The sequence below is a fragment of the Lagopus muta genome, chromosome 5, assembly GCF_023343835.1.
Source record: "Lagopus muta isolate bLagMut1 chromosome 5, bLagMut1 primary, whole genome shotgun sequence".
NCBI classification, from domain to species: Eukaryota; Metazoa; Chordata; class Aves; order Galliformes; family Phasianidae; genus Lagopus; species Lagopus muta.
The window spans coordinates 33,221,905-33,242,148 of record NC_064437.1 but is presented as its reverse complement, the minus strand read 5'-3'; the positions used below and the strand labels follow the sequence as shown (position 1 = coordinate 33,242,148).

Sequence of the window (20,244 nt, the reverse complement as noted above, 5' to 3'; positions counted from 1 at the left end):
GAATCACATCTTCCTAAGGCAGCACATGCAATGCTTAATTGCCCTGTTGGCTGCCGGGGACACTGCAGGTACCTTCAGGTCCCCTCCTGCTGTTCTCCAGCCACTCCTCTCCCAGGCTGTGCCTGCGTCTGGCATTGCTCTATTCTGGCTACAGCTCTCAGCATTCTGTTTTGTTGAACTTCAAGCTGTTGCTGACTGCCCAGTGCTCCAATCTATCTAGATCCCTCAGCTTGGCCTCTCATCCATCCGGGCAGTCACCAGGACTGCCCACTTTCATGTCGTCAACAAAGGTGCTGAGGATTTATTTCAATCCTGTATCCAGGTCACTGAGAAAAAGTTTGAAGAGAACCAAGGCCATGGAGCTGCTGTGTGAAGCATCCTTGTGTCTTGGAGAAGAACTGAGGAGGGACAATAGCTAGATAAATTCTTAAACACGCTCTCCTGTGGGAGTGGTGGTGGCAGCATATGGGCCCTGCTCTTCATATCAGGTGAGGAAATTATCTTGTATCTGTTTGTGTCATCTTTCATATCATCTAAGCTACAGTTTGTTTATGGTACAAGCCTTGTCTGAAGCAGCACAGTAATTGTAGGATGGATCATGTGAGCCATGTTCACATTTTCTGAAGCATTTTATGAAGCACAAAAAACCTGAGTGTTCTTGGATTCTTAGCAATAACTTTACTTGAAAACTGTTCAATATTGTTATAATAAATAAATACGTAACTTATCCTACTGGCCTGAGATGCAAGTGAAAGACCACGGTAGTCACCTTGTCTGCAAGCGATGTGACATGGGTAGTCCTGGGCTGTGCTTACACAGACTACTGTAGCTTCTAGAATAATGGTTTTATTTTTCTTTATGGTTATCTGCAGGCCAAGCTAACAAACTCAAAATGAGAATCTGAGAATACTGGTCCATACAGTATGTATTAAAAAATAATATAAATTTCCAGCAATTTTGTTACCGTGTGCCTAATTCGGTTGCCAAGTATTTTTTCCTAAAACATTGCTGGGGAAAGGGACTTAATTTTTTCAACAATTGATCTGCATAGGGTAACTTGGCAATAAGGACAATGAGGATTTTTTGGAGAAGAATCTGCATTTTCATTAAATCCATTGTTTGAATTTTCAAAAAGGAGTTTGAAAACAAATCAAATAAAACTTGTTCTCACATTATTCATTCTGAAATCCCAGGAGCATTCCAGCTAATCAGGGATTTTTGGCTAAGTGTTACATAAACCCTAGGAATTACACTGAAAGACATGTGACAATGAATACAAAGTAAATCAAAGAGTAAACTTAGTTTTTGTGTTCAGAAAATATTAACCTCAGTTGCCCCCAAGTAATATGTCAGAATGTTTCTGTTGTAATGGAATGCTGAAAATTAGGATAAACGTTACCTGATAACTAATTGTCTGAAACAGCATATAGTGGCAGATGGCTTTTGATGAAGTGTAGGGACTTCTTTTGTCATCCTCTGCTGTCAGTAAAAATACTTGTCAGGAGTCAGATCTGAAATGATTGTTTACTGATCGTGGTATTGTTGAGAAATTCATTTTGTATAAAAGTCACTGCTCTTTGGCAGGCATGCACAGAGCCAAGCTCAACAGACTCTTACTTGCAATTGGAATTTAATTTGTGAAGATATGCTGGCTTCTAGCAGGGTGATTCTCATTCTTTATGAAAAGTGAAGTTAAATAATATGCATTAAACGTGACTGTACATTAAAAAAAGGAAAAGCAAAGGCAGATTGGAAAATCATTGTTTCAGTCTGCTGCTAAAAGATACATTCAAGAGTATCTCAGCTAAGTGAAGAGTATAAAATGTATTGGGAAACTCACAGGAATTAGGGTTTTAGATATCAGAAATGTTTCTTCTTTCTGTGATGTCAGTGCAAGATAATTTCAAAGCAAGCAGATAAGAATAATACATTGCCTTCAAGTGAATAAATATGTATGTGATGTCAAGCTGCTAGTTCTCTGTTTGACTGCGACCAGTCACTTGGTATTGGTAAGTCTGCTGCATGGGACATTCTTGTTCTGTTCCCTCCTGTTAATGAAATTCTGGGTGTAGTACACCCTAAAAATACCAGATTCTGCACTTTCCATCAGAACTGACAAATGCTGAATGCACTTACTTACATTTTTCCTCTGAATCACTATGAGACAGCAGAACCTATATCAGCCATTACTCCAGAAAGCCTACCTTTCATCTTCCTTATTTTCCCCTGTGATGTAATCTTCTCTTGCTTTGTGGCCACTAGATTCTTTTCCTCATTAATAAGTTTGTAGTATTACCTACTGGAAGGACTTCCATGTCATTCAGACGTGTGAAAATGCTCCCCCTAGATTTTGGCTTGTAACTTTGTTGTTGGAAGAATGTGTACAATGCTGTTGGTATCACAGAAACAAACAAACAAAAAGGAAATAGTACTTAAAAATACTCGTTTTGTCTTAGAAAGTGAGACTGGCCATTTCTAACAAGCTGCAGGCATTGCAATCAGCGGGAGTTAAATATTAGAAAGAGAAAGCTTCTTTTTATGAGTCTCGAGGCACACGATTATTCTTGCAGGAAGTGACCTTAATGTTTCCATTTTTCTTTTAGCTGAATGTAATAGAGTTTGAAACAGTGAATTTTCTGTGCGCCTCAGAATTTCTCTAGTTGAAGAGCTTCTGTTCAGCTTCTGAAGCAGCTGACCGGTTGGCACTGGAGTGCAGCCTGCTTAATGATTTGGCACAGGACACTTCTCTAAATACTCTTCTGTCTATGAACTATCCATTGTGATTCACACTGTTTGCAGGCTTGTATGCATGAAAGATTTGAGATTTAAAGTAAGGCTTTTGAGAATGGCGTTAAAGTGATGAGAGTGATCAACAACAGATAAGTCCATGATGGTAAGGAGTAGAAAATAACTTCTTAATGCAAGGAAATATCATTGAGTCTGTGTTAGCAAATATGTGGGAATAATCTTCATCTGCTATATTTACTGCTAATGGGAGTTTTGCTTGCAGCTTCCCATGCTCTGCAGTTAAGAATGACTTTACTTTTTAATGTTGTTTTAACATGATTTTCTTCTCATTTCATTACTTATTGTAGATCACTAAAATTACTGGTTTTCAAACTTTAACACGGTCAGGTAATAAAACTTAATAAAACCAGGAAACATATATAAGTCCTTGCTAATGCATCCTAATGCTGCGAATGTTAGATTAGCCATTACTTTACCCTTGAATGATTAAGTTAAACTTTTCTTTATGGAAATGAAGATGATCTCATAGTGTGATGAAAATGTGCTTCGTCTGGACTCTTTGTAGCTCTTACAGCTTTGTGAAATTATTTTCTTAGATGGATATAACATAACCTCCCGCATAACTAATCTAGAAATGAAGCTATTTTCCATGGTCTAAGAGCTATTTAGCCCTTAGTCTGAGACAGTGTTGTAAGGGAGTCCAGTGATGGTAGCTGTTTCTTTAATGGTAATTATAATTCTCTTAAATCCTGATTGCAACCCAGCAGCTGCCCAGTTATGGCCCAGGAATCATTATCTTGGCAATAGCAAACTGTTGCTCTTGTCCTTCTCACATCTGGCTGCTGAATGCCGTGCTGGACCCTGGATTGGGGTGCTGCTTGGAAGAATAGCAGATCCAGGGCTGTGGAGGTGATGTGTGTATGACAGCAGAATCCATTTGGAAGGAACAGTGAAGAATGTTCCTCTACCAGTGCAGAGTTGTTGAAGCTATGTTGTCTTGTAGAAAAACGCTAAAAGAGGCCTATGCAAAGACATAACCTTCACTGGGTAAATGGAATTATTGTGGCCAAGATAAAGCAGAAAAAAGAAGAAAATCTATATGACATTGGAATAAATAATGTACAACAACTGGAAAAAGAGATAATTCATCCTTGTAAGAGTAGTTCAAACATTGCAAGAAACAACGCAGTACTGAATAAAAGGTACACAGTATTTATTCTCTGTAAATGTGTGAGAAAGCCATCACTAGAAGTTATTTGCTCTGAAATGGAGAGAAAGTCTTAGTTTAACCTTTAAAATATATAGTCTGTATAGTCTAACTATGAAAATTAAGAGAAAAATGTAGGGACTTGAATTAAAACCAAACCAACCAGCCAAACCACTATTTCAATTCAATGGAATTTAGCTAGGTTCACTGATGTACCATCACGGCCTGGAGTTTGTGAGGTTGGATGAAACCATGAAACTTTGTCTTCAAGGTCATCTGAGGAGGGGCAATTAACCACGGGGAGTAAAAGCCAAAGATTTCAGTTATGAGTCTTATTCCAAGCATCAGTTAAAACTGAATCTCAGCCCTGTGCTGATTTGAATGAGATTCCGGTCAGTTTAAATCCTCACAAGTCTCAATTGCCAAATTCATGAAGTAGGATCGTCCCATGCAGTATCCATTTGCATTCAAAAAGCTCAAATAAAAGAGAGGTTTTAGTCTTCATTCATAAGGAAATAGGTCTTCGGTGACAGTTCTCTGTGAGCGCGTTTGCCATCAGTTCCTTTGTGTCAGCACTAAATAGCTCTTGCATCTATCGACTAGCTGCAAAAGCGTTTGACAGAAGGTTGTTGTCTCAGAAACGCTTGTGTTGTGGAAACCCTAGAAAATTCTATCAGCCAACTAGAAATATACATGTAGCTTCTGGCCAGCTAGCCACTTAGGATTTGTACGTCTCAATGCTGGTCACAACACATGGTCCCTTTCCTCAGCTGCGTTTTGGGTCTCATTAGCTTAATCCCTGAGGTATTTTCTTGCAAAGCATGGTGATGCAGTTCTGAGATACTGGCAGTGGTTTGGGGATCTGTTTTCATCATGCACCTAAGGTAAAGAGTAGTGTAATTAAAAGGGATAAAAGCAGCAGGCTTTTATTAAGTAGCAATGATGTAGGCTTGCACAGAGAGAAAAATTAAACGTATTACTTAATTCTGAAACACAGGAATGTACGAAAAGATACAGGAAAAAAGTAGAAACTCAATAAAAAAAATCATAGGGAAAAGATGATCTGTAGGGGAATTGTTAGGTGATGGCTTGAACTGGTGATCGAGCACCTGGTGAAGGGCTGAGGCCTGCCCAGGGAGCTCAGGCAGATTGCTTGCACCTGTGCTCCCCAGGTGACCAAAAGGGCTGGGCTCTATGACTCTATGATTCTATGCTATGACTCACAGTAGTGCCCCCCAGGGCTCATCTGAGGGCCAGCCATCGCTTGGTCTGCTTGCTGAGAACGAATGCTGTGTGGCCAGAGAGCTGCATCACCAGTTGGGTGAGTTCAGCTTTTCTTTCTGTATCTGACTATTGGCCCCTTTGTGAATACTTTGCCTGGAATTGCCAAAGCAGAACATGATCTGAAGAACGGGTTCTTGTAGAGTATTAAAAATTCTACAGTTAAAAGAGTAGGATGTCCTGTGTGTTGATTAACAGGCTTAAAACGAAAGGGTTCACATTTTGAGCCTCATCGGAATGACCAAATCTCAGGGAACAGGTAGTGTTGATACTAGATTTGTGAAGTGCTTCCAAATTGCAAAGTCCCCTCGGTGGGACTTAAAGCAGGGCTGTTGGTCTGACTGTGTCACTGCACGGACTGTGCATCAATCTCTCTCTCCAATTGCTCTGATCTCTGCCTGGTGATTGCCTTTCTTAGCCGCCTGCCCAAAACAGCTGCAAAAACATTATAGGCAAGCCAAATGGAAAGGATGTGAGGTCTAGTCTGCAAGTTGTCTTTTTGACATTGAGCCCAAATATCAGAAATACAAAATACTGGTCTATCAGTTTATTCCCTTAAAGCGTCTGAGTGCTGCTGCTGAGCATGTAATCACTTTTATGTTTTACCTGTGGTCACTGCAGTACTGGTACATAATTCATTATTTTTCCTCGTGCTTTGGAATACCTTGAGCGTTAAAGAAATAAAAACTATTCTATGCTTGCCTATTCCGTTTCATCATACTGGGAAGCTACATCATTAAGACACAAAGGACAAAAACGCATGGAGTAAGCTAAAAGACATGAGGCTAAGTCATAAAAATGTATGTAGATACTCATTGTTGTAAATCCCGCATCAAAAGATTATTTAAATTTGTAATAGCCACAAACTCTAAAAAGAATTTTTTGCCATTCAGTGCTTGAAATGTTACACATTTCTCTGTGTCATGCACTATTCAAGGTTCAGGTGTCTTAGGCATCCACTTGTGACTTCTAAATCTGCTTTGCTTTAACCCATTGTTATTCTATGCTCAGTTTAAGAAAAACTGACTGAATGCTTATATTTCTAGTCACTGCTTATTTGTGTATTTTTGCTGGTGTAGGTGTTGTTTTGTCTGTATGTGCAGTTAATGAAATGATTGTTCCAAAGCTAATATTTATAGCTGGCATTTGATTATTTGTAAATAATCCTCAGCTGGTTGGCTGAGATTAAGATAGTGGTGAAAGTTTTAAGGCTCCTTTTACTCTGCTAAATCTTTGCACATTACTGAAGTGTCAAAAGTTTGTATCAAAATTAAAATATAATTTTAATTAAAATAATAATTTTAACATATGAGGTGCTGCATATTGTTGACTTGGCTGTGAGAAATTTCCAGCTTTAATCTCTGGCTACACTGTCTTACACTTTTTCTGTCCTAATTTGTCACCTCCTGTTTAATTTCAGAGAAACTTTAGGCAGCAGAAGAACCAGGAGCAACTCTGACCCTTCTTGAAATCAAGCAAAGACAGTGACCATGATTTGGAGAAACTTTTCTGCTTCAGTGGCATCCTATGGATGTGTGAGGTGAGTAGGGCACAGGTATTCGCCTAGAGAAACTTTCTGATAACACATCCTTTCCAGGTGCCTGGGTAGATGACAGCAGTTTTGAGGTAGTACATTTATATGCTTTTCATTTCAGCTTAGTTCATGGTTCAGAGAGAGAGAATTGCCGTCCCAGGTAACCTATCCAGTGAGATGAGATCAGATAATTAAAGATATTATATACTTTCTTAATTAAATGCTAATTTGTAGGCTTGGGCCACCAGGTTTGAGTGCAAGTTGAGAAATTAGTCGCTCTTACTACTTATGTTTCTGGAAGCACGTCCATCTGTAAGCAGCTGATGGGTGAGGTGTTACAAAAATAATGTGGTTGTCACTCTTGCCTCAGAATGCTTCTAAACTGGTGCAATACCTTTTGAGATGTACTAATGGAACTCAGGCATTAGCCACGTTATGCTGGTTATGTTGTATTTTGCAATATGTTCAAATGTAAAATCCAGTAACACACCGTAACAAATCTATTTGAAGATCCAAAACTTATTCTTTCACAGTGAAGCATAGCAGGGGATTTTGTGACCAAGTTACAACAGTATGATACAACAGTAATCAGATTTTAAATGTCTATTTCACCTTTCTTCTGTTGTATACATAATTGATAAGTGAACATTTTAATAGGAATGGTATCCAGTGTCTTATTCAACCTCCCAGCAGACAGGTGAATTATTCCTTTTGTTGCGTGAGTCTATGTACTCTGCTATTAGAAAAAAATCCATGGTAATTATTCAGTGGACAAAGTGACAATAAATATGTAGACCTATGTGATATTTGATTATCAACTGTATGCCAGTGTTCAGGGGTGGCTCATGAGCATTGCACCTTCCTTACCATCTATATTCTCTTTTGATTTTTCATTGGTTTTGTGTTCTGAATGCCTTTGAAAAATATTATTTCAGTGTATGTAAATAAGGGATGTTGGTCCTTCAAGTATGTGTCTTGATCTGTTGTTTGTTAAGACAGATTGTTTATTTTTTCTAACTTGTGTTATTAGTTAACGAATTAGGAAAAATATTGGCAAAATAGTTATAAATTGTATATTTCCTTAGGTTATGTTTAGTGTGCATTTAGAAACCATTGTGTTGATTCCGGTCAATTTTGTGTAGCGCAACAGTGTCTTTTGTTGAGAAAGGGAAATTTGCTGAGCAGATGATGTCTTGAAAATGAGCTCTCATGTAAAAGTGATAATGTACCTGACTGTACCTGACACTAGGACAGCCTGCATGGCCTCTTTAATCTTGCAGGCATCAAGGTCGCATTATAAAGCCTTGACTGCATGAAGTTGGGTTAGCCTAAATATAGCCTGAATGAGGTGTGCAAGAGCCAGAAGTTCTCTGAAGACATGTGATGATGATTGTCAGTACTCCTGAAAACTTGAGATGAGCTAAAGGAGAGCCAGGGAGAAAGTATGCATCTGATCCTTAACTGGGAAGAAAGTTTGGTGTCTCTGAACTTAGCCAGTACCAGTAAACCAGAGCAGGCTGTTTTCTTTAGCAGTTGGATGATGGTATCTGTGATTTTTGAAACAGTAAAATGATTGTCTTAGAAATCATTTTCTAATCTAACCTGTTTAACAGAGACGTAGATACTAAAAATTTTAAAAATAGTATTGTGATTTGAATTTGTGTTCACAGCCAAAAAATAAATTGAAAATAAAAACAAAACACCTCAAATTTAATTTCCCTTGTGTATTATGCACTGCATTAATTAGACAGGTGAACGATTACATACAGTTTCAAAGAAGATGCCAATGAATGATTAAATACAAGTTGTAAAGCATTCACACAAATGTTGCACTGGAATAACTAACTGGTAGCAGAAGGTAATGGCAGTAATTGTGCTGGAAGAGGTGAGATTCTGCCTGCTCTAGAGTGAGAACAGATAGCCAAAGGGAAAAAGCTACATCTCTTGACTATCATCCCTTCCACTGTATACTATAATTCATGGTGTTATTCCTGTGCTTCACTCTATTCTTCTGTAGTTAGATTTGGGCTGGCTTTGCAGTCACTAAGGGAAGATTTTGGGCTTCAGGATCACTGGATCACTTCTTGATGCTCCCTGGCCTTGCAAACAATGGCACAAGGAAGTGGTGAGAAGTTCAATATGGGTTTCTTGTGTTTTGATTATTTGGCAAACCTGAAGAGTAGATGACTTCTACCTACTCAAGAAAGATTCAAACTCATACATGTTAGTATTTGAACGTATACATGATCTTAAGATAACACTGATTCTCTTTTTTTTTTTTTTTTTTTTTTTTTTTTATCTTAGCATTTTTAGGTCCTGGCAGGTTTTTCTGCTGTATCTTAGCCCAGGGATAAATTATAATGTTTTCTTTGCTTATGAGCAAGTTTTTTTTCCGCAGATAAATACTAAGCTAGAGACTATGAATTTTGTTACCTCTTTAATGATGTTTGTATTTTAAGTATTCTCTGTGTTCTGTGTAACTGTCTTAAGAGGTTTCACAGTGAGATTGGATTAATTCAATTTCTAACCTTCGAAAGAAAAAAATATATCAGGACGCTGCTGAAGTAGATTCAGTCCAGCATTTTTGGTATTAGGTGATTTAAGGAGGGAGGAATAGTAGTGAGCAAAGGACATTAACAATGCTAGCCAGTGAGATTTTGTTCTGCTGTTCTGTTTTCCTTCAAGGGTGGTAAGTAATCCCTGGTTATTTAATCCCTGACCATTAAATATAAGAAATATAATGTCTGAAGTGATGGTGCTAAAAGGCCTCGATAGAATTCTTTTTTTCTTTATCTTGAATCACAGCAGTTTATGCCTTTCCTTTTATCTACTTACTTATTTCGCTTTGGTACTGAGTTGTTCAGTTCCTGTCCTTCACGTTCCCAAGGCCTGCTGTGTCCCAGAGCTGTATGTTGTAATAATATTTCAGGTGGAATGTTGTTATTATAGGCAGTAAAACAAACCATTGATTGGAAAAGACTTAAGTCAGTTGTCTTCTTCCTGTCAGGGAAAACATTTCTTAATATCTTTATCTAAACAAACTTTTATTTATAGCACCACGCTCTTAGGAATTGAATTATCAAAAAAATGCCTACCACCTAACCAGTGTTATGCTGTTTTTAGAGAACAGGCTAACGAGTGTTATGATTTTCTATAGGGCAGACTCAAGATCTTCATTTAATCTGTGCAGTGTTACTTGGATATCTTGAGAACCTAGACAAGCTTTGTGGATTTGGCTCAAGCTAAAGGGATCTCTTCTGCTTCTCTGGACTTCTAGGTTGCTGTAAATATTACGCTGGTTTGGAGTACTTAATGCTTCCTTCTAGGGATCGTGAAAGCAAATACAGTGCCCTATTTGTGCATATCTATTGCAGAGCAAAATGGCACCTTGAACTGGTCATCCAGAAGGCAGAGACTGAGAAGTCACCAATAACTCATCGTTTAGCCTCCCAGACACACATTCCAATAATATTTTGTCACTTCTCATGGGGAAAACTACTCTAATCCCTTCTCAGAGTTCCTAGTGAAAAGCTTGAGAACAAAGGGTCGGTGAGGATAAACTCTGTCCCCTACGATGACAGAGGGAATTATAGCTTTGTTAATGTCAGTACTGGGCCAGTGAGCAAAAATATCCTTCCTTATCCCAATTAACAGGCATATGGTTTTGAGTATCTTGGCACAGCATCGTGCCTTTTGAAAACAGAGTGAAATCTTATGTCTACATGAACCTGACGTTGACATTAGACAGGGAGATGATGTAATTGATCCCTGTTTTGACCTTCTGCCAAGCACTGGCCTAAAGATCAGCCAGAAGAAAGGTCGGAGCAGGCAGGATATGGAGACTGCAGGTCCCGGCAGTGCAGCTGCCCATACCTATTGAGGAGGCTGCCCTTCCCTTAGCTCAGTGCATGGCTGCTACATCCCAAGCTTTGCCTGGCTTTGTGTAAGCATGTCAGGAGGATCTCTTTACCTGGCAAAATCCAGGTGAAGGAGCATTTACACGAGCAGTAGAAGGGCTTGGACTCAAGGTGTTGGCATGTGGTACCAGAGGCAATGTATTTTTCACATGGTTGAGAACATATCAGGAGAATGGGTGTGAACTGTCATGGCTAAGTTGGTCTGAAGTACTAAAATCCCTGTTTTACCTTCTCTCCAGCCTCCCTTCCCTGTTGCCCCTCCACTAAACTGCCTTGCAATTTGTTGTTGGGGTTGAACTGCAAAACAATACATCCTGAAAATAAAACTTTTTGAGCATAACTCTGGAGTTGAGCTGATGGGGGGGGGGGGGGGGGGGGGGGGGAGTGGGCACACCTTCAAGCCAAGTGAGTTAAGCTAAAAATATGTTCTCTAATACTTGAGTACTAAACAACACATTCTTGCAATGTGATCTAGATATGGCCTTGTACAAAACCTGGCATTCTCCTCTATGTGAGGCATGTGATTTACTGTAGTTTGAAATGGTCCTTACATTATTTGTCCTTGTTTTAGATAATGGATAGAGTGCAGTGTGTGCATGGAAGGCCTAAATAAGATTATAATTATGTTTTCCTAATAGAAAAGTATGCAATTATTAAGTGCTTACGGGTAGAACAATGGCTCGTGCCTTGAACGTTTCCTTCTTCTTGAGAGAGGAGAAAATAAGTTTGTCTGCTATGCCTGCTACTAACCAGACTTGCAAAGTCATCAGCAACCTTGTTTGTTTTTATAACAGTCAAAAGATTTGTTAGGAACATACAAGAATAGTTGTGGTATCTGTTAGAGGATGGCATTTATACTGCTTGTTATACTTGCGTTTTAATCCTTCCCATTCATGGAAAAGGAACCAATTCTGTCTTTTCAGCTGCAATGCAGAACATGACCTTCGCTTTTTCTCCTTCATTTTTCATAACAATTTTTAGAATAGAAAACAAGAGCCTATTGTCTGTTACTTAAAAAATGATCTCCCTATTGATTTGCAAATAAATAGCAGCCTCAGAATATTTAACTATGTTTATTGTGCTTCTGATGCACAGCAAAAAGTATCATCTGTCTTTGCCAACCTGATACCTTATTCATGGAGTTGTAATTCAATGCTATTTCTCTCCAGAAGTTATAAAAGGATTTAAGAAAAAGGAGTAACCATTCCATGCAGCTCACAGGCATTGTCAAAGCATACGGACCACAGAATGCATCTCTAAGTTTGATGCTGGGCTAATGCTAGCTTGCGTCCTGATGTTTCGAAGTGTGCTTGCACATACCCAAAAGAGCCAACACGCTTCCAAAAACACCATGTTGTGAAGGGAAACAGGAATTTTCTATCAGAACTTTGACGAAGGAGAAAGTTGTGAGAATTTTAATTGTTTCTGTATGTGTGTTTACACGCACAGAGATGAGATGCAGACACGGAGGATCCTTGTCATGCAGTATTATCTAAGGAGTGACTTTCTGATTTATTGTGTAGTTCTTCCTGTGTAACCTACATCACAGCATCGCTAGAGAGCATGCTGCCCAACTGCAGTGCATGCAGAAGCTTAATTTAGGATCAGAAAAGTCCCATGATTCATCATGAGTTAAATGATAGCCATATACAAAGGTGTATGCATATATGCTTTGAATGCTTTTGTCTTTCTTTCATTCTCTGACATTTCTAGCTATCATGGAGTATATATTGAAAGCTCTCCTTTCCTTTAGAGACTGTAGGCTTCATCCATAATTTATCATTTCTCAGAAATGCTGTTTCAATTTCACCTTGTTTCAAAGTCTTTCAAAATGACAGCAGTAACAGGTACAAAATAAAAATACCTGCTTTTGTTATAACAATGAAATGCACACTTAGGTCATCTACTTCTTACCAGCCTTCTTCAAGCAGTCTTGCTTAAGGAACCTTCTGAGCATTCTGATACTAGGATAAGCAGTTCACCTTCCTAAGCTTTCATTCTTCTCTCTGCCAAACTTTTAGTGCTTTAAGTTAACTAAAATGTATTTAAGAGCTGAATCTGAGTTTTCTGACCAAACACATGTAGTACTTTTTTCTTTATGGGCCAACTCCACCTTTTAGGTATATTACACTGTGGTGATTTTAAAGTGGAAATCCATGTAATATTTACTGATAACACAATAATTTTTACTTGCAGAAGCATACTGTCTAGAGTCCAAGATTCAAGACATTCAACATAGATGTAAAAAAAAAAAAATCACTTTGTGGCCTCCTGAAATTGTTCTGTTGGGCAGAGTTTAAGAGGATGCAAAGACAAAAAGTCAATGAAGGATGTCATTTTTAAAACAGTACCTATTTTGTACTATTTTGTGGCTCCTTTTATTCTCACCTTGGAGTATCTAGGGTTAGTTGTTCTCTCTATTTGCCTCAATTTATTTAAAAAAAAATAATATCATTGTAGTGCTCTCAATTAAGACACGTAATGCAGCAAACAGGGTAGGAAAGGTACTGTGAAAAAAGGAAGGTGCTGGTTAATCTCTCCAGGTGATTCTTCAGGCTTCTCTAACTTGGAGAATGTCTCTTCCTAAATCATAACTCACTGTTAAGTATTTCACAGGTAACTCATTCTCTTTGGGCCACCCATTTCTGTTTTGTATAACTCAAAATATGTCAAGGCATGCACCACTTAAGAAAGTGCCACTGTAAGAGGTGGACTGTCAATTGTTTTCCAGTACTTTTGAACATCTATCCACAGAACTTAATATCAGACATCTTACACCCTTTTGGCCTTATACTTGTGTTTCTGGACCCATAGAACAATTGTTTTTAACCTTGATAAATTTGAAGGTGAGAATCTTTAGAGGCTGCAGAATGCTTGGAAATGGAGGCAGGGCATGCTGAAACATCTTTTCTCCCAAGAGTGTGAAGACATAAGCTGACTTCTTTGGGCTTTCTAGATATAGTACGTAGTTAAAAAGCACATGAGGAATACATGAGAGTTGTTTTCATCACTGATTTGCAAAGGACTTTTGTGCCCCAAAGCTTATGTTGTCCTTCAAGTCGTCTCACTTGGTTTAATACGGCTGATGCTGTTTACCTGCAAACCTTATCTTCCTTGTGTGTTCGTATGCTGTCATAACTGTAGCAAAACAGAAAAGTTTTCAAATGGGAATGCTTTTAGAAGGAAAAAGAGGCATTTATAGCCTGGTTCAGAAAAAATAAGCTTTTGTTTCAGGTTTCATCAGTAGTTACAAGTTTCTCCATTAAAATTTCGGAATAGGCTAACAACTAATGGTGGTTTAGCAGGACTCTGAAAGAACCCAGTTTGCTGGATTCAGGTTTTCATTAATGTCTTGTAACTCTATAGACACCCTGTAACCACAGCAGGGATTTCAATCAATGTCTTGTACAAGTTCCTTCTTCCAGTAAGCTGTTCTCACGTAACCTCAATTCCTTTAAAAAATAATTCTTTGGTTATCTTCAAATTTTAATTAATATATTTTTATGGGATGAGGCAGTCTTAGGTATGTTAAAGCAGCTGGAATTTGGACAGTCTCATTTATGCTCTGAAGCTGAAGTATTATAACAGTTCAAGCCACTGAAGAAAGCTAATTAAAGAGCTCTACAAATCATTTGGAAAGAAAACAATACTGTCCTAATGCTTTTAGCTCTGCTCACGATGAGGTATCTACTGTACTGCTTGAGAATGAATATTTGTGCTGTTCCTAGTGTTGAGCAAATACTGTTTCAAGGGATCATTAGACCAGTAGTGTCCAGATTTAGGCAAAACTGCAAGAAGAGCACGGCCAATGTTTGCTAGTATTTGGGCTATTATTGTGTTTAATAGTATTTCTTGTGCTGGAGGCCCCAGAACTGTATGCAGCTGTTGGCCTGGAGATGGCAGAGCAGAGGGGTAATCAACTCCCAGACTTGCAGGCCATCCCTCTGCTTTTGTAGCCCAGGATACAGTTGGCCTGCAAACTCACGTTGCCTGCTTATGTTGAGTTTCTCACTGAGCAACATCCTCAAATCTTTCTCCTTGAGGCTGCTCTCAGTCCACTCATTGTCCAACCTGTATTTGTGCTTGGGATTGCCATAATCCAGATACATCTCCTTGCTCTTGGCCTTTTGGACTAAATAAGGTTTGCACAAACCTGCTTCTCCTTCATGTCAACCGCACTCCTTAAGTGAGAGAGCTGGGGCTGTGCAGCCTGGTGAAGAGAGAAGGCTCTGGGGAGACCTGGGAGCTGCCTTTCAGTATCTGAAGGGGAGCTGCAAGAAAGAAGGGGGTAGAATCTTGGGTACAGTCTGTTGTGTTAGTACTAGGGGAAATGGTTTCAAACCAGAAAAGGGAACATTTAGATTGAATATAAGAAAAAGGGTTTTTTTACAGTAGTGGTAGTGAGGCACTGGAATGTGTTAGAGAGATTGTGGGTGCCTTATCCCTGAAAATGTTCAAGGTTAGGCTGAGAAGGGCTCTGAGCAGCTTGATCTAGCTGTAGGCATCCCTGCTCATCACAGGGGAGTTGGACTAGATGGCCTTTAAAAGCCCCTTCCAACTCAAATGATTCTTCTCATTTGCTAGCAGTGACTCACAGGTATGCCTGGGACTGTAACGTTTCTATTGTAAATCTGTCTGACACATTGCAGTCTTAAGAATAATGTACCATTGTGTCTTTTTTTATTTAGAATATATTTTAATGGATGTTGTTTTGTCAGCTAGACAGCTCTAGGGACCATGCACATATCAAAGTGACAGATGCCTGGCTGTTAAAATCCTGTGTCACATTCCTGAGAAAAATTCAGATCTTTCTTCTCTGTAGACTGTACAGAGTCATTAACTTTTGGAAGTCTCCTGGCTAGCTACATACATAATCTTGTTTTCTCACAGCATTCTTCTGCTCTACAAAACTCGAATCCAGCTTTGATGGTAATTCTTGCTGCTAACCTTCAAAGAGAGCTCTGATCTATGGATGTCAGTGCTCACCTCCTTGCCTATGCCTGAGAAAATAAGGTCTAGAAGCATGGAATGGGGGCTCCCTATCTTGCAAGAGGAAGTTATTTCATTGTAGTTAAAATATTACACTATTTTAAAAGAATGAAGCCTATATGTGACAGGGAAGACTGAAATGCAAGGACCTGAAAATGAAGTAGAATCAATATCACTAGCTTTGACATTGTTAGCTTTTTTTTTTTTTTTTTTTTTTTTTTTTTTTTTAATATATCTACTTAATAAAATGAATTTTTGCATTTAGGCACTTGACTAGCGACAGTATGATTTTGGGATGCTGTATATTGGTTCTTGTTGTGAATGTTTAGTTCACAACAAGAGGGTTAGAGGTTAATGTGCCTTGAGGGCTACCTGGCAGTCCTCAGATGGTGCTAATGGGTTTGACAGGATAGGCAGCACATCTTGAAATATTCCTCGTGCCCTCTGAGTCTGTTAAGGATAATCTCTTTCTGGTGTGAAGCAGTTGGTGTCCCTTATCCTGCAGAAGGATTTGTAAGGCAGAAACTGGAGAAAAAAAGGTTGTCTGTTGTTTTTGTCTGACGCCTTGCAGCTTAGTCTCCTTTGCTGGCATAAAATCATGAGTTGTTACAGATGCTGCACTGAAAGGATATTTAGGGGTATTTCAGCAGAAAATGAGATTTGGCCGTTTTCCAGGCTAGGGAGCTGTCTGCTCCCAGGGCCATGGAAGATGATCTGCACAGCCATTGCGCGATGCAGCAGGTAGGTGCATGCTGATCCCAGGGGTCACCTTTGTGTTCTGCAAGAAAATTTTGGAGCTGGCAGAGGCTTCTTGGCCTCAATGTTGGAAATTGTGCTCAAATGTCAAATAATAAACTGAAATGCAAGAAGAGATTTGGGGAGAGGAAAACACACAGGTCAGTCTTGCAACCTTTTCTGTTTGCCATGGTACAAGGAGTTTGTGTTGTCAAGAGAAATAAAGAGAACTGTTGTTTTCTGCTGATGTGAGAAAACTTTCAAAAATATAGTTAGTCAGTGCAGACTGGCAATTTGCATTTTAGAACAAAAAGTGTTCAATATTGCTGAAATATGCCACAGAAACAGTAGACTTTCTAATGTAAAGAATATCTTCAAATTTTGTGTTCCAGAGCTCTCTGTTGCTAGAAGTGAATAGGGAGGGAATACTTGGCTATTCTAGTGATGTGTGAAAAGGCACAGGCAAGTATTCCAACTTTGTGTTGACAATTCTGGATCAGAGGGGCATGTTTTGCAAAATGTTTTTGAGTCAATTAAGGCTTGAAGACCTGCAAGCTTACATTAATATGTAAAGAGGCTTTTTATTTCTAAAGTGTGAGTAGAAGTAGTAGATCCATTATCAGTTACATTCAAGACAAATGAAAGTAGGTATAAAATAAATTTGGAAATAAATGGATTACCGTCACTACATGAGATGATTTAAGAGTGAAACATGAAGAAGCATGTGGCATTTTGTAGGTTGGTATGATGTATTTAGACATGTTGAAATTACGTTATGCAGTTGTCCCTTCTCCTTGTTTCTTGCTGATGTTAAAATACTAGCTCTTCACTTTTTCTTTACTAAAGACCTTGACAAGATCTGGGATAACGTGGATAGTGATACAGCTAAGCTGCATGACATGGAGACATCCAGCCCTGCCAGCACAATGACGCTGCTTATGGCTGTCTCTAAACTTCAAACTAGACATTTGAAAAGTCTTTCTAAATCTAGGTCTGAAAGGACTAGGATGGCCTCTCTCGTATATGTGGAAAAAGGAAACATTTCTATTTTTGTGCAGTTTTCATTTTGGACAGATAACAGCCTGTGAAAATTCAATGCTGTTGAAGGATGAAGAGGGAAAATTTTAACTTCTGAAGTGCATTCCACTTCTTACTCACAAGAGTATGATAGAGATTTCATTTTTATTTGCCCGAGTGCTATGAGCAATGAAACACGAGATGGAAGGAGCGCTCTAGGCGGAAGCTATAGAAACAAACGGAGCAGTTTTCAGTGAATAAGTACCTAAATATTTGCAGAGATGCTTTGCTCATATTATGAAGAAAATTGTTTTCCTCTGGAGGTCTACTTAATTCCCAATTCATTAATGAAGAAGCAAAATTCAACACCATTTACAGATGCTCTTAAGTTGCTTAAATGTAAAATTCAAAGCAGCTCAGTGATCTGCCACTCTACCTCCCATGTATAGCACACAAACAAAACCAAATTAAGATGTTTGATTTTACAACTAATGATAGCCAGACCACTCAGCTCTGTAGTGGTGCTGTTGTCTGTTTCCCTGCTTAATTACAAGTGTCAACTTTCTACTAATATCAACCTACAGCTGTTCAAAATGAAGTTGCAATGTTAGTCTCCCTTCTCTTTTTTGCTTCTGGCAATAAGCCATGATTGCTCAGCTGCAAGATGAAGAGATTTACTTTTAACTGCAAGCAAATAGGCTGTATTTTACACTAAAAGGTAAAAATTCAGAAAGACAGGAATACAAACTATAAAGGGGTCTTTTGGAGAGTTTTATTTGTACTAGGAAGAAAAATATTGTTTCTCACTTCATGTGGATGGTTTCACGTGGAAATTGGTGCTCAGAGGAAGCCTTTTATTCAAGTAAAATGTCATTAATTGGGGTATTTTTTTCACTTCAGTTTACTGCTCGGCAAACCAGTAATACCTACTTATTCATCCATGACAGTAAACTCCAGAGATGATTTTCCTTGTTTTGTAATTTAGATTTTAAAAGAGGTTTATGTAGCAGGTCTAACGTAGAAATTAGACGTGTCTTTGAAGTAAAACATCATATGACCTTCTTGTGCCCACATGTAGGTCTTATGTATTTGACATCAGTATCATGGACATCAGTTGTCATGGAGGGCTATGTGCTTTTTAGGAAAGATTGGCCGGCAAGGCGGGGTGGTGGAGTTGCTCTTTATGTGAGAGAGCAGCTTGAATGTATTGAACTCCACCTGGGGGAGAGTGGTGTAGCAGTGGAGAGCTTGTGGGTGAGAATCAAGGGGCGGGCTGGTATGGCTGACACCGTTGTGGGTGTGTGCTACAGGCCCCCTGATCAGGAGGAGGAGGTTGATGAGGTCTTCCACAAGCAACTTGAAGCAGCGTCATGATCCCAGGCGCTGGTGCTTATGGGGGACTTCAATTATCCAGATATTTGGTGGAAAAGCAATGTGGCCAGGCATGCGCGGTCCAGACGGTTCCTGCAATGTGTTGAAGACAACTTCCTGATGCAGGTGGTTGAGGAATCAACGAGGAGAGGGGTACTGCTGGACCTTATTCTCACTAATAGAGGGGCTTGTCAGGGAAGTAAAGGTCGGGGGCAGCTTGGGTTGTAGTGACCACAAGATGGTGGAGTTCAAGATCCTGAGTGGAAGAAGTAAAGCAAAAAGTAGGATTGCTACCCTGGACTTCAGGAGAGCCAACTTCAATCTCTTACGGGGCCTACTTGGAGCTGTCTCATGGGCTAGGGTGTTAGAAGATAAGGGGGCCTGTGAGAGCTGGTCAGCATTTAAGCAGCTCTTCTTCCAAGCTCAGGATCGGTGCGTCCCTGTGAGGAAGAAATCGGGAAAGGGTGGCAGGAGACCTGTGTGGATGAGCAAGGAGCTCGTGCACAAACTCAAAGGAAAGAAGAAGGTCTATGAAATGTGGAAAAAGGGTCTGACTACTTGGGAAGAATACAGGAATGTTGTCAGGGTCTGCAGGGATGCAACAAGGAAGGCTAAAGCCCGCCTGGAATTAAATCTGGTGAAGGGGATAAAGGATAACAAAAAAGGCTTTTTTAAGTACGTTAACAGCAAATGTGGCTCCCCTGCTAAGTGACGGGGGTGTTCTGGTAACGGGGGATGCTGAGAAGGCAAAGATACTAAATGCCTTCTTTGATTCTGTCTTCAGTGAAAAAGCTCTCCCTCGGGAATCCAAGACCCTGGAGGTTAGTGAGAGGATCTGGGGAATGGAAGACCTCCCTTCAGTCAGGAAAGAGGTGGTCCAAGAGCACCTAGGCAACACCAATGTTCACAAATCCATGGGAACCGATGGGATGCATCCACGGGTGCTGAGGGAGCTGGCAGAGGTGATTGCTGAACCGCTTTCTGTCATCTTTGAGAGGTCTTGGAGGAAGGGGGAGGTGCCTGAAGACTGGAAGATAGCCAATATCACTCCGGTCTTCAAAAAGGGCAAGAAGGAAGACCCAGGCAATTATAGGCCAGTCAGCCTCACCTCTGTCCCTGGAAAGGTGATGGAACAGCTTGTACTGGATATCATCTCCAGACAACTGGAAGAAAAGGAGGTTATCAAGAGTAGTCAACATGGGTTCACCAGGGGAGGTTGTGCTTGACCAACCTGGTAGCCTTCTATGATGCTGTCTCTGGCTGGGTGGATGGGGGGAGAGCAGTGGATGTAGTCTACCTTGATTTCAGAAAGGCATTTGATACTGTCCCCCATGACATCCTTATAACAAAGCTGAGGAAATGTGGGATAGATGAGTGGACAGTGAGGTGGGTTGAGAACTGGCTGACTGGCAGAGCGCAGGGGGTCATTGTTGGTGGTGCAGAGT

At 39.7% G+C, this 20,244-nt stretch overlaps 1 long non-coding RNA gene across 3 annotated transcripts in view; it reads left to right on the top strand.

Moving 5' to 3' along the window:
* The first annotated feature begins 5,173 nt into the window (after positions 1 to 5,173).
* Positions 5,174 to 20,244, top strand: part of LOC125693110 (uncharacterized) — an 88,570-nt gene continuing 73,499 nt past the window's right edge. For all 3 annotated transcript variants that reach the window (XR_007376998.1, XR_007376999.1, XR_007377000.1), the window contains exons 1-2: positions 5,174 to 5,276; positions 6,657 to 6,776. This is a non-coding gene — a long non-coding RNA (uncharacterized LOC125693110). The remainder of the gene's footprint in view (positions 5,277 to 6,656; positions 6,777 to 20,244) is intronic.